The following is a 14,003-nucleotide window of genomic DNA, read 5'->3' on the forward strand; positions in this document are numbered from 1 at the left end:
CTCTATCCCAGAGCTGTGTGATCAAAGCGTATAGATGGAAGGCTGACAGATATAGAGAACTGAGAGTCTTCCTGTGTGTGGAGCCAGAGGCAAGACTGCACTATCACCACGTCGTCTACTGGCAGATGGATGCCACAGGGACATAAGAAAGCTCAGATTCAGCAGTTCAAAGCCTACACCCTGAAAACAGCATGAACACTGATGGGAAGAATGATGACATTATGCTCCAACTCAACAAATGCAAGTGGAATGAGGCAACACACTGAAACAAGACTATGAAGTAATGGACACTGAAAGAAATCGGTCAACTTCTGATTTCTAATTATGTTCCTTTGAGCTTTGGCATTTCAAAGTGTATCAGAAATTAACAGCCACTGCTCTGTAATGTAATTATGCAAATACCTCATCTTCTCCGAAAGTATGTGACTTTAATTAGAGCACAGGGTCTCCCGCCGAAGAAGCGGACATACTGGTTGGACACATCCTTAATCTGTTTGGACAGATATTATCTCACTGTACAAAACGCATATTTTTCTATGGAGCTTGGACCAGTTGCTCAGGAGGTGGGGATGTTAATCATAGCGCAATCAGAAGCTAATTATTTCTGATCTGAAGGAAAAAGGAGAACTGAAAAAGGGCACTTCTGTGAAAGAGTGAAGTGTTGCTTTACACTGAGAGGCTAAATGCAAAAGCACAATTGTGTTCCAAAGTACGTAAAGCCGTTAAAAATAAACTGATTGATTGAGGCAGGGGGTTTGTTATGGGAGGGCTGACAAGAGCTACAAATAGGCCAAATGGTTTCTTACAAATATGGGCTGCCAGACTGGCCAATGATGTCTCTTCAGCATTCAGCACGGATAACAAGGAAGTTGCTCACCCATGCACAAAACAGACAACAAATCAATAGGCATATCTAGACCATCTTCAGTGACCCTCGTAACCGACAAGACCATTTATTAGTTACGAGTGAGGCCCTAAACAGTCAATCACATCACAATGTTAAGAAAGACAACTAGATTGTAAGGAATTGTAAATCTTACTTTTGTTCAGATCTACAGCATAACTGTGTATATTTTTTCGAATGATGCAGGAACAAAAAACAATAAACGTCCATAGAAACTATTATTTTCTTTTACTTTACTGTACAATTTTATTTTAAGCTATATACATAAAACTGATGTTTCCCATATTTGCGCTCTGCTAAGAAGCCGATGAGCTGAATCCAAGATGTGTAGTGTTTGGGGGGCTCCAGAACTAGGATTGAAAATTATTGATATAGATCTTTAAAGGAAAGGAACACTCCACTTAAAAAAAAAAAAAAAAAAAAAATAGGCTCATTTTCCAACTCCCCAAGAGTTAAACAGTTGAGTTTACACTTTTAGTGTAGCTTAGCATAGATCATTGAATCTGATTAGACCGTTAGCATCTCGCTCAAAAACGACCAAAGAGTTTCGATATTTAATGACCTATATCATAGCTAGTTATAGCTGGGGACTATTTTCAGGTGCTGCGTAATATCATTGCACCTGCTGCACCCATGGTATGGCAGCAAAGTTCCTTGATTATTACGCCGGAATGAGAGTATAGTTCCTAGTCGCAACTTTTCATTTTCCGTCGGTCTTAGTACATGATGTAACTACAGAATAGTCAAGTTTTAAATAGGAAAAATATCGAAACTCTTTGGTTTCTCTTTGAAACTCTTTTGAGCGAGATGTTAACGGTCTAATCAGATTCAATGATCTATGCTAAGCTACGCTAAAAGTGCTACCGCCAGACCTGGAGATCGGCTGAATGGATTTGAAAACAGTAAATCTCAACTATTTAACTCTTGGGGAGTTGGAAAATGAGCCTATTTTCAAAAAAAGTGGAGTGTTCCTTTAAGTACGTCATAAACACATATACTACAGCTTCTCATCAGAATATCGCTGTTCAGATTCAGTTCTTATTTCTCTGTTCTGAATAATCCTCAGTGCTCCCATTTGTGTCCAGTGTTCAAACCAGAAAGAAGAGCCTTGGAAAGTCAGACAGAATCGATACCACAAAAGTCCAAAAGATAAATCATGATTAACCTGCTATTTGAACAGCCTTGCAGCACTGGCAGTCTAAACCCTTCTCAAGAGCTGAGTAGTAACCTTTTGACTAGAGATAGACATGAATAGCATTTCTGACACAAGTCTATTACATTCAATATATGTGGTGTATTGTAGTTCATTTATGTGGGCCTTCTTATCCAGATTGTATGCCTGGCAAACCATAGGCATTTTATACAGGGCTGTATTTGGATAATACTACAATATCTGAAATGTTTTGAACAAAATATCACATGCTGGGTTCATTTATAAACCCATTTGCAAAATCTTGACTGACAGTTCATGAAGAAATTGCTATCAACATTTTGATACTGTAGCAACAGAAAAGCCAATATCTGAGCGCTCTTTACCACCTGATGCTCAACTTTAACTGTGATAATCACATTTTCAGCCAGTATAAAATAACTTCCCACATTAGCATGCAGCCGAATATTGCTTCAGCCCTCATTCTTAAGGGACTGAATCAGCAAAAATGTTACCTGGACCGTAAGAATGAGAGAAAGATTGCAGGTTAAAAGGCTCTGAGGAGAACATGATGAAGTAGCTGATAATGGCTATTCATATGATCACAATATCGATTTTTGAATCAATCCAATTATCCAAATGCTTTTATATATGGTTAATCATTTCTTGAAGCACTCAAAGTTGTGAATTTATTGTGTAATGTTTAGGGTAAGCCTATGCTTCAGGAGTCCAATCCATGTGATTCTTTGTTATAAAGAAATTATGGCAGTAAAGCCACTTCCTGCCCAAAAGTATTGACCCACATATTAAATGTTTAATAAAAGGCCCGGGCCAGGAATATGAGCTTTTCAGTTAATTCAGTAACTTTATCTTTCCCACTGACAGCCCATCAGCTCTATAAATATGATATATGACAGGAGCGCAGTATTGATAAATCTACTGTGCGCTCCGTGAAGACGCAAAATGATACTGATGACTATTTTTAGTATTATTCACAATTTATGACTTACCTTTTAAGCTGTTATCAGCTCACAGCCATCGATTATAACGTGAAACATCTACTCTATCAAATGAAATCTCTGAATTAATGCTGTTTCTAGAATCCAGGTGATGTGCATGACAAAAATAGAGATGTCACTGAGAAGCCATTAACTTACTTTACAAAGTTCCACTTCAGACTGGAAGGATTTTGTTTGTCCCGTTGGGTTTTCAAACAGCTCTCCGGGTGAATTCAAAGCACTGAAACTCGTTTAACATCTTTTCCTGACTGTCACAGTCCCGTCACGGCTTTGTGTGCTTAATCTGACTACTGAAGCCACCATCTGTTCATTATTGTCTGTTCCCAGAATGACAAGTGCTTGCTCCTTAAGTTCATGCTGCAGACCAATGCCCGACATAAAGAGGTTAATAAATCCATGCAAGCATTTTACGCAAATAATGTTGTAACAAACTGGAGTGTTTATTGTGATGTTTGCCAGTGGGCGGAGGTTTCGCAGCATCAGTAGCGTGAGTTGAGTCTGTTTCTATGGTAACCTGACGCTCATAAGGATGCATCTGCTCGACGCTTTCAGTGGTTCTGTGCATGAGAGGATGCTCGACCTTTAAAACCTCTTTGCTGTGAAATGCAAATGCAAAACTCAAAAAATATAAAACAACCACAAAAAACTGTTTTTGGGAATATTATATAACAGAAAAGCATGCTATAGTCTTAAAACTTTTTCAAATGATGAATTCTCTTGAGAAACGTTGTGTGGTAGTATCATGCATGCTACTTTTATGTAAATCCTGACATGCTATGTAAAGGGATAGTTCTTTTAAAAATGAAGATTCTGTCATCAGTTTCTTTCTTTCTTCTGTTGAACACAAAAGAAGATATCTTAAAGAATGTTGGTAATAAAACAGTTGCTGGTCCCCATTGACTTCAGTGTATGGGGGAAAAATACTATGGAAATCAATAGTCCCTTTCACACACATGGTAAATTACCGGTAAGAGATCATGTAGGACCTTTTCAAAAATACCGGTAAATTTGTTCTGGAAATGTAAGAGAAGTTATAACATTACCAGTAAATTACCGGTAATGTGCTCTGTGTGAATGCAGAACAAGATTATGAGTTCGGAACACACCGACGCAAGACGTCTACTGTGGGCCAATCATAAAATTCTAAAGCAGATGACACATGTACTGCGCGTTGCGGCTGTTTATGAAAGTCAAAGAAATGTGAAAAGTCATTGAATTCGATGTCTCTGGGCCTAAAGCAACTTCATGAATGTAAACGTTTGACACAAAAATAAAAACATCAACAAAAACACTGACCGCATATACCCCTCCATGTTTACAAACTCAACACCGGGAGGCGCATCCGTTTAGAGGTTGTTTTCACTTAATGGTGTCACAGATTTTACCGGTATATTGAAACTGACGTGTGAATGGTGCTCTACCGGGAAAAAGATGGAACATTGTTGCTTGTGTGAACAGCACATTTTTGTATTTAGTGGTAAAGTCGTTCCGGTAATTTTATGGCATTTTACTGATACTGCTGTGTGAAAGAGGCTCCCAGCAACTGCTTGTTCAACAGAAGAAGGGAAAAAATTGTACATCTTTGGAACAACGTGTAAATGATAACAACATTTCCCTTTTTGGGTGAGCTATCCCTTTAATTTATTCACATTTTCATGTTGTGTCATATTTTAGCATGGTTTGTAAGTTCAAATGTTTTGTAAGTTTTGTAAGTTTAACAAATTGACAGGACAAGTTTTAGAAGAATATTGTTCCCCATACTTATTGCTTAATTGGCCAAACTTCAGAGTTCTGATTGAATCTGACCAGTGCTGCTTGCTAGGCAGTAAATGTTAACAACTAATGGGGATTTATGAGGTAATGATTTATTTATGTAAATAGTTTTATTTAAGCTTAATTTAAAATCAATAGTAGCATCAACTCTCTTTATTGTTGTTTATATTGTTCTGTAGTGAATGTTTATGTGTTGTTGTTGGTGATTTTGGTCCACCCTATGGTTTTGACTTTCTCTTTGCATTTTAATTTTACAGAAGATCAGATATAGGTTTAGGGGCTGGTTGCATAAAATGCTAAGACTTATGAGAAGTTAGTCATCTTATTTTTTTCTGGACTGGTCATAACTTTTTTTTAGTTAGTTACATGAAGACCATATTAGCTAGATCTGATTACACAAAGTTTTTTAAAATATCACTTTGAGGTAGCAGCTTTACAGGGATTATTTTAATGTTTATAGGCGCACGGTTTATTTAACATATTCATGTACCATAGTACAAAAACAATGCTAATGCCTTGATGCCATCATCAATAAAATGGTAATTTTTGCTATTTTTATTTTCTGTTCCCTTTCAGTCAGTCATGTTCAATGTTACGTCATAGTGACTGACGTAAATGAGATCTCTCCCGAGAACCCAATCACCTGCGAGTGTTAACAAAACAAGCCAATGACAGTTGGTGTGCGTGCTTGGCAGAAGCACATAAGCTTTTCGCTTTGAAGCCGAGCCTTTTCAGCGAATCTCCGAGAGTGTTTCCAGACAGAAAGTTTCAGTGTTGGTGTTATGACGCGTCAGGGGGGGTTGCTGTCCAGTGCTGCTGCTTCTCTCACGGCGTGCTGCAGCCTATCAAACTGCGGTCGCACCGTGACCTCCCCTGGGCGCTTCAGCACTTTCTCTAAAAGAGTGTTTTTCCTAAAAGAGCAATATCTAAAAGAGCTCCACGAGCGATGGGCGTATATTTAAAGATCGCTTCCTGCTCGTACGTTTCTGGAGGTGGTCGCTTCCTGGCTGCGTCTAATGGTCACGATCGCTGTGTCTCATGCTTGGGCTATCAGCACGCTGAGGCAGCGGTCGTGGATTGGTCATGTTACCGCAATGAGAACATGACTCATTTACGAGCGCTGCCTCGTAGCCTTCACAACGGCCGCAGTGTGGAGCTGGCCGCAGGAAAGCAAGGACCCGGAGTCCTTGGATCCTGCTCTTCAGGAGATGGTGACCGCACACAAAACCTCAAAAAAAGAGTAGTTTCCTTTCTCTCCGGGTCCCAAGAGGGTGAGGATGGCAGTGCACGAGACACAGTCTCCACACTCCCGTTCCCCTCTCCTTTCGCCAGTGGGCAGCAGGGTCCTGTTCGAGGACACGATGCCTCCTCACACACCCCCTGCCCAGCCGTGGAGCCAGGTAAGTGTCGTACCACGCACTCAGACCCCACTCTAGGATGCACTGCCTTCCGGGTCGGGTCCCTGTGTTCCACTTCGCTGCCCCACTACGGCTACATCAGTGGTTCCCCCAGTGCCTGGTTAGTGCTCCCCAGACCGTCTTGCTGGCTCACGAGGGCCATCAGATTTGGCTATGCGATTCATTACGCCCAGCGCCTTCCCAAGTTCAGGGGTATTCGGTTCAGCTCTGTGCTGAACAAAGATGCTCCTGTCTTGCGTGCAGAGATCGCAGCACGGCATCACGACCGGGTGATAGGCATGGCGATGCGGCACGTACCGGGTCTCAGTCACCCTGTCCTGCTGTCAGACCTTCAGCCCGTGGTCCGATCTTGCTTTTCTTCAGGCGGGAGTTCCTCTAGTGCAAGTGTCCAGGCATGTTGTTGTATCAACAGATGCCTCTGCCATGGGCTGGGGTACCATGTGCAACATGTGTGCAGCTGCGTTGATTCTGGACAGGACCCCGACTGCAGTGGCATATCAACTGCCTCGAGTTGCTAGCAGTATGGCTTGCTCTGTGCTGCTTCAAATCGCTGCTACATGACAAGCACGTGCTGGTCCATACGGACAACACTGCGACCGTTGCATACCACCAAGGCGGTCTACGCTCCCGTCACATGTCGCAACTCACCCGTCATGTCCTCCAGAGCCAGAAGCATCTGAGGTCGCTTTACGCCGTTCATGTCCCAGGCAAGCTCAATTGTGCAGCCGACGAGCTCTCACGTCAGCCCGCCCTTCCGGGAGAATGGCGACTCCACCTTGAGACAGTCCAGCTGATTTGGAGACGCTTCAGGGACGCTCAGGTAGACCTGTTTGCCTCCCCGGACACGTCCCACTGCCAGCTGTTTTGGCACACAGCTGACCTCGGGGCCTACGCAAATATGTGTTTCCCCTAGTGAGCCTTCTCGCACAAACACTGTGCAAGCTCAGGGAAGACAAGGAGCAGATCCTCCTAGTGGCGCCTTACTGGCCCAATCAGACTTGGTCCCCAGAACTGATGCTCCTCGTGACAGCCCCTCTTTGGCGAATTCCTCTGAGGTGGGTTCTCCTTTCTCTGGCACCCGCATCCAGACCTGTGGAATCTCCACGTATGTTCCCTGGATGGGACGCGGTGGTTCTAGGTGAGCTATCTCCAGTGGTAGTGAACACCATCTGTTCGTCGATTGGTGTTCTTCCTGCCGGGAAAACCCCTGTAGATGCCCAATTATGGTCATGCTCTCTTTTCTGCAAGAAGGGTTGAAGCAAAGGCTGCCTCCCTCCACTCTCAAAGTGTATGTTGCCGCTATTGCCGCACATCACGATGCAGTAGATGGTAAGTCTGTGGGGAAACACGACTTGGTCATCAGGTTCCTCAGAGGGGCGAGTAGGTTAAATACTACTTGGGTACGCTTTCCCAGTGTCATCCATACCCACTTTACGGAACAGCAGTGGCTCTCATCTCTACCTAAGCCCTGTCCTATCTTCCATCCCAACTGGTGTGGGGGGACTTGCCGGCTTCTGCAGGGCACTGGAGGGGGTTAGCAATAGTGACGTTTTCATAGGGATCCCATTTACGTCAGTCACAATGATGTAACGTTGAACGTGACTGACTGAAGGGCGGGGTGTGCGTGACAAAGCATGCACGCCAACAGTCATTGGCTTGTTTTGTTAACACTTGAATGTGATTGGGCTCTCGGGCGAGATCCCATTTATGTCAGTCACTATGACGTAATGTCTCCATTTCCTCCTTCAGGGAACGAAGGTTACATATATAACTGAGACGTTTCTTTTAAAACCCATTTTGTGCAGAAGCAGAATAAATATCAGTTCTATATAATACATTCCATAAGGAGAGATTATATTTTCTTACTTTATGTAGCTGCAAATGTTGCATTGGTTTATTTGTCCAAAGTGATCAACTTTTATTGGAGCTCCCTGTGCCTGGAGCATGCAGACATCTTGGTAGAGAGAAAAAATGGTTTTCACCATCATATCTGTTTTTATTATTTTTACTATTATTTTCATGGGTGAAAGAAGAGTATGATTTTGCAATGACATTCAAACTTCAAATTTGACTTTCAGAATTCTCTTATGTATAATGACACCGAGTAAAACATTAAAATGAGTCATGCATGGCATATATGATTATAACATGAGGTTGTTTCTGAGAGCGAGAGAGAGAGAGAGAAATTAAGTAGCTTTAACAATCAAGATGCACGACGAGTGCCTGTCCTTGATTATTGCTTCTGCTTGCTGTGAGATTTCATTCTATTAGCACTTCTAATATTCTTGTGAAAACTCTCAGTTTATGGAGACTGACATGTCCAGAATGTAATGGGATTTGCTTAAATTCTAGTCTTTTCAAAATCTCCTTCATCTCTGTCTCCTCCATTGAACGATCACCTTCATGCTACCTTAAGCCTAACAATGATTGCTTCAATAAAATAAAAATTCATTAACTGAGGTCATGCCCTAATAATAATATAAAAAGCTCTTTGTATTATCAGGCTCTAACTAATCCCAGCCATTCAATCTGTAAGGATACAGATACTGAGAGAAATAACTTTGTGACAACACAAAATACATTAAAATGCCATTTAAACTTCTTTCTAAACTTTCATGTTTTCATTCAACATATTAACAATCTTGTTGGACAGGATGGTTGAAACTAGCACACTTTTAATATTATTCACTGTTATTATTTTTGATATATTTTCACACTTAGTAAATGGGATTTTATTGAGACTAGTCAATTAAGTCTTCTACAACAGTGACAAAATTGACTTCTCCCAATAGCAACCGATCTTTCACGGTTATTGTAAACAACCTGATGCCCTTATTGTGCATCAAGTATTGAGCAGCTCTGTCTGCAACTGGACTTACTAACAAGCAGACCTGTGAAGAACAGCAAATTATCAACTGCACTGACTGTGAACATTGGGCACCAGTGCTCCAGAAAGTACTCACTGTTCACACATGACTGTTCAACCAATTATAGCAGTAACTGTATAATTACATTGCGTAATTACATTTACTGTGATTGGACTAACAAGTGAAAATAATCAAGCTCCAAACAGAATCGAAGGGAAGGTTTTGATTGCATGTGGGCTCAGCAGCAACTATTTTGTTAAATTATACCAAATGTTTTACCATTAGCTTATTCTTTTTATTTTTAATCATTAAATGTGTGTGTGTGTGTGTACATATTTATATATATATATATATATATATATATATACACTGCCCTCCAAAAGTTTGGAAACACCCCTGATAAAGTGTGGTTTTGGACGATATCAGCATAAATCCTTATAATTGTTTTGGTGCAAAAACATTAAAGTAACTTGACATTATCATTGAAGACCAGCAATAAACCATAATAATGGCAATATATACATGTCAAGGTCAGACATGCCCCTTTGCCAGCTGTGATGCCTGGTTACTGGTTTAAACTTTTTTAAACTAGGTTTTTAAAAGATTTTTGTGTCAGCACACCTTAATAGCTTCAACAATTGATTGTCAGTTCAAAGGCTCTGTTTGAATAAACTGACCGCTCGGATGCCCAGATTATGCAGAGCTGTAATAGCTGCTAATGGTGGATATTTTGATGAATCGAAAATGTAAGGTTTTTTCTACCAGCACTACTGTTAGTATTGTGATTTACAGATCATTTGACAGTGCTCCTCAAACCCAGTGAATGCAATTTCAGTTAAGACATGCTGTTGCACACACAATAGGAAGAACACAGGGTTTGGTGTGGAAAGCCAATCAGTGAACCAGTACAGCCGACAGCATCAATTTGTTTCTCGGTGTGATTACAAGCTCTACTGCACATTTGGGGCCACCTCAAAGAATTAAACATCTTGAAATATATCTGAAATTCATGCATGAATGCATGAAATGGATAAATTGACACGTAAACTGTGTCAAATGTATTCAGTCAGTGATTGGGCAATTAATTTAATGAAACTCATTTTATTCCTCTGTGACTTGAAAACACCATCTCTGGGTTTATGATGTAAATATTTGTTTTTGACCAAATTGAGATTATGTATTCTATTTGATCATGTTATTTGCAGTCGTGTTCACATTTGTTTGTTTATTGGAGCGCTGGGATAAACAACATTTCTGATTGCAAACGATCCTTTAACCAGCACAGGGGGAGGGGTCCGTGTTACAGAGCATGTAAAAAATAAATACATTTATTTCTAGGGCACTTGGCAATGCTCATCTTTAGCACTATGGGTTTTCCTTCAGTTTTAGGCTAGATTAACGAGTTGCCCTTTTGCTTTGAACGTTACCCATATTTCTAATCCCTGTGGCATGGGGAATCTTCATTAGAGAGAGAAATATTGACCTTCAAGTGTCTTTATGAGAATGTATAGCAGTGTAAAGTAAACATTTATCCATGTGAAACTGTCAAACTAGCATCATCATTTGGACCTTAAAACGCCTCTTACCACCTTTTTCATCATATCAGGGTCCAAGAGCCCTGGCTTTGCTAGAATGGAGGCACATGCTAAATGTCAGGCCTACAAGGATATTGGTATATTCTCAACAGTGTTAGGGAGTACTAACTAGAAATAGTGACGCAGTACTAACCTTACTGCATTTATCAGACGGGTGACAGTAGGTCAGCTGTTGTTAAAAATGTAGCTTTTCCAATAACAAGCTACTTTTTCCAGTAAGTTGCAGTGTAGTGTGACAAAAGCCTGCATTAATATTTTGGCAAAATGGACACATTTGATATTTCTGGGGTTCTCAGAAGCAGATGTTGTCATAGTTGGGTACATTTCTATAGTGGTGAACACAAAATAGCGATTTACTGTATTATGCTGGACAGATGAAAGAGAAAGGTTTGTAGTCACTCCCTCAGCCATTGTATTAGAAACACTCACACAACAGCATTAAACAAACTTTCTGAAACTTAATGACAAACTAAAATTAAGGTTAGAGTCATAAATGTTGCTATTCCACAAATCAAGGCCTTAAGGTCTTAAATCAGAGCATCATGGTATTAAATGTTGCATCCACTGTAAAAAAATTATATATTCCACAGTATTTTTGTTTTGTTTTTCAATGTAAATATCTAAACAGCATTAAATCAAGATACATTTACTTAAAATGCAAAATGAAGGTAGCTGATGTCGTTTTCTGAAACAATTGAACAGAATTAAGTGAGTTTATGCTTAAAACAACACAATTCCCCCAATGATGTATGAAAACATCATTCCCTTTGAATTAAGTTGATTTTTTTTTAAGCTTGTTAGCAAATATTTGTTCTTGTTTTAATCAAAAGGTCTTTTATATGTCATTTTGCTTAAGAATCTTTAAACATTTGCACTGGAAAAGAAGACAAAATCCTGAGGAAGAACAACAGTTCTTTTTATAAACGGTACACTAGAAGTTAATTCCAAATTTTAGTTAGTTTTATTATTATTATTATTATTTTAAGTATTAAATTGACCTTCATAAAACCCACAGAAACCCTGATTGTTTTATAACTTAATTAGTATTAAGTGAAAATCTGCTCAAATATGCGGTTTAAGGCTGTCATTCTAATTGAGATCCTGTGACATTTAATTTTATATCCAATTTTTTTTATAATAAAAGCTATCATTGTTTGTTTATAGTGTTAATTAATTCAGAACATATTAAAATATCTGAGATTGTATTAAAATGTTTGGTTCATTATCACTTAAAACCATAGAGACAGATTGAGATGCATATTCTGGCAAAACAAGGCAAGAACGGATCCATGAGGGATGCTTAGAAACACAAGCTTATTATCTGCAGCTTTATACATTTAATTAAGAAAATAACAGAATAAAGCCTGTGAATTATATTACTGTACCATCTGCAGAAATGCCAATCCTTTTGTGAGACAAGCTTTTAATAAATCAATAGGTCAATCTTTCACATTTTTAATTCAGTCAAGCTGACCTGAAACATTTCAGAAACTCTTTTCAATTTATGGCAGGTGGCATCTGAGCAATTTCTGGTTGTTGCATTATGTATTTGATAACTAATAATAAAATCAGCATGTATATGAGCTGTCTTGGATATTAAAAGGACTACAATCCTACAGAGAGTGATACTAATCAGCTACCAGCTTCATCAGTTGTATAATTTTCTCACCATACTATGTCTTATTAGTTTGAAACTATTAATATCACATCAATGTTTACTGCTGTGCATCTAGGCAATTAATGTATGCTGATATGAAATGCTGAGGAACTGCGATAAACCAATGCAATTACCCATAATATCAGTGACTACTATCAGCGATGATGCTTGGAAAGACACTGTCTTCATCTTTTTAAAATTCATAAGACAGAGTGAATTCATCCCTGAACCTCCTACGTACATCCAGAATACTGTCGACAATTTTAATGTTCTTGATACACTTCATATGATACACTTCACACACTGCATATTGCTCATAATGGCCGAGGGAATCTGAATGCAGAACACAGTTACTCAGAATTGTCCTTCTTGGCAAATCATGATTGATCTAATTGTCTCTTGCATTATGGTGTGCAATCAACCCATAAAAGATTTTGCAGTTACATCCCAGCAATAAAATGCTCTGTGTGAACAATTTTCCCACTAAACAGAGACTGTTTGAGATATTACACACTCTGCTGACCTTTTTATTGTACCTTGTAATTAGCACAATGCTAAGTGTATATTATGTTGTCAACACGTGATGATTAATTAGCAGAAGGTTAAAACATAACATAGCTTGACTTTACTATTAATGATAATAAGATTACTTCTTTGTGACATGATCTGTGTTTACTGAGAGAATGAAATGACCATCTGTCTCACTACAGACCGGCTTAGTATTTGAAAAGGCTTAGTGGACAGAGCACAATCGCCTGGGAGGTGTATTATCAGACAAATTCTCCCTATTTTTAGGCCTGCTAATTGATTTATAATATTAATCGAATTAATGAAATATGTTGCATGTAGATGTTGTTGCATAATTTCATAAATCAATGTTTACTCAGAAAAGCTGCCAAATTAAGGGAATTTCATACATTATGGCATTATAGAAAGTGGCTTTAAAGTCAATATTTCCATGTTATATTTCCATCGTCAAAAGTTGTTGGGGAAAGTTACTTTTAAAAGTAATGCATTACAATATTGTGTTACGCTCTAAAAAAGTAACTAATTACTTTAAGATTCCAAGATTCAAGATTTCAAGATTTTTATTCGTCACATACACAATTATACAGAGTATAACCAGCAGTGAAATGTAGGTCAGGTCCGCTCCAAGGACAGTGCAATTATATAGAATACAAATATTAAGAAAAAGAAAAGTAGAAAAAAATTAAAGAATAAAATAAAATAAAAGATAAAAATATAGATATAAATATAAATGTGCAGGTCAGTATGTTGTTGACTTAAATAGTAATAAAGAGGAATGTGCAAAAAGAATGTGCAAAAAAGTTGTACAGGGTATTTAAATAGCAGCAATATGAGGTAGAGAGAAATTATGAATAGCTTATTGATATGGTGATATTTACATGGAGTCAAGTGATGTTATGACACAGAGTTAGAGTTTAGGAGCCTGATGGCCTGGGGGAAGAAGCTCCTCCTAAGTCTCTCAGTTTTTGCCATCAGGCTACAGAAGCGCTTACCAGATGGAAGCAAAGTGAATAGATGGTTACCAGGGTGATTAGAGTCCTTGATGATTTTCACAGCTCTATTTTTGCAGCGTTTGAGGTAGATGTCCTGCAG

General features: G+C 39.0%; 1 protein-coding gene across 1 annotated transcript in view; it reads right to left on the bottom strand.

Moving 5' to 3' along the window:
• LOC306884204 (protein eyes shut homolog) overlaps nucleotides 1-3,371 on the bottom strand; it is a gene marked incomplete at its 3' end in the record, with an annotated part of 93,435 nt that extends 90,064 nt beyond the window's left edge. The window contains exon 1 of the mRNA XM_079439923.1: nucleotides 3,212-3,371. The remainder of the gene's footprint in view (nucleotides 1-3,211) is intronic.
• Between the last annotated feature and the right edge of the window lie 10,632 nt (nucleotides 3,372-14,003).

Source organism: Barbus barbus (genome assembly GCF_936440315.1).
Source record: "Barbus barbus genome assembly, chromosome: 18".
Taxonomy (NCBI): Eukaryota; Metazoa; Chordata; class Actinopteri; order Cypriniformes; family Cyprinidae; genus Barbus; species Barbus barbus.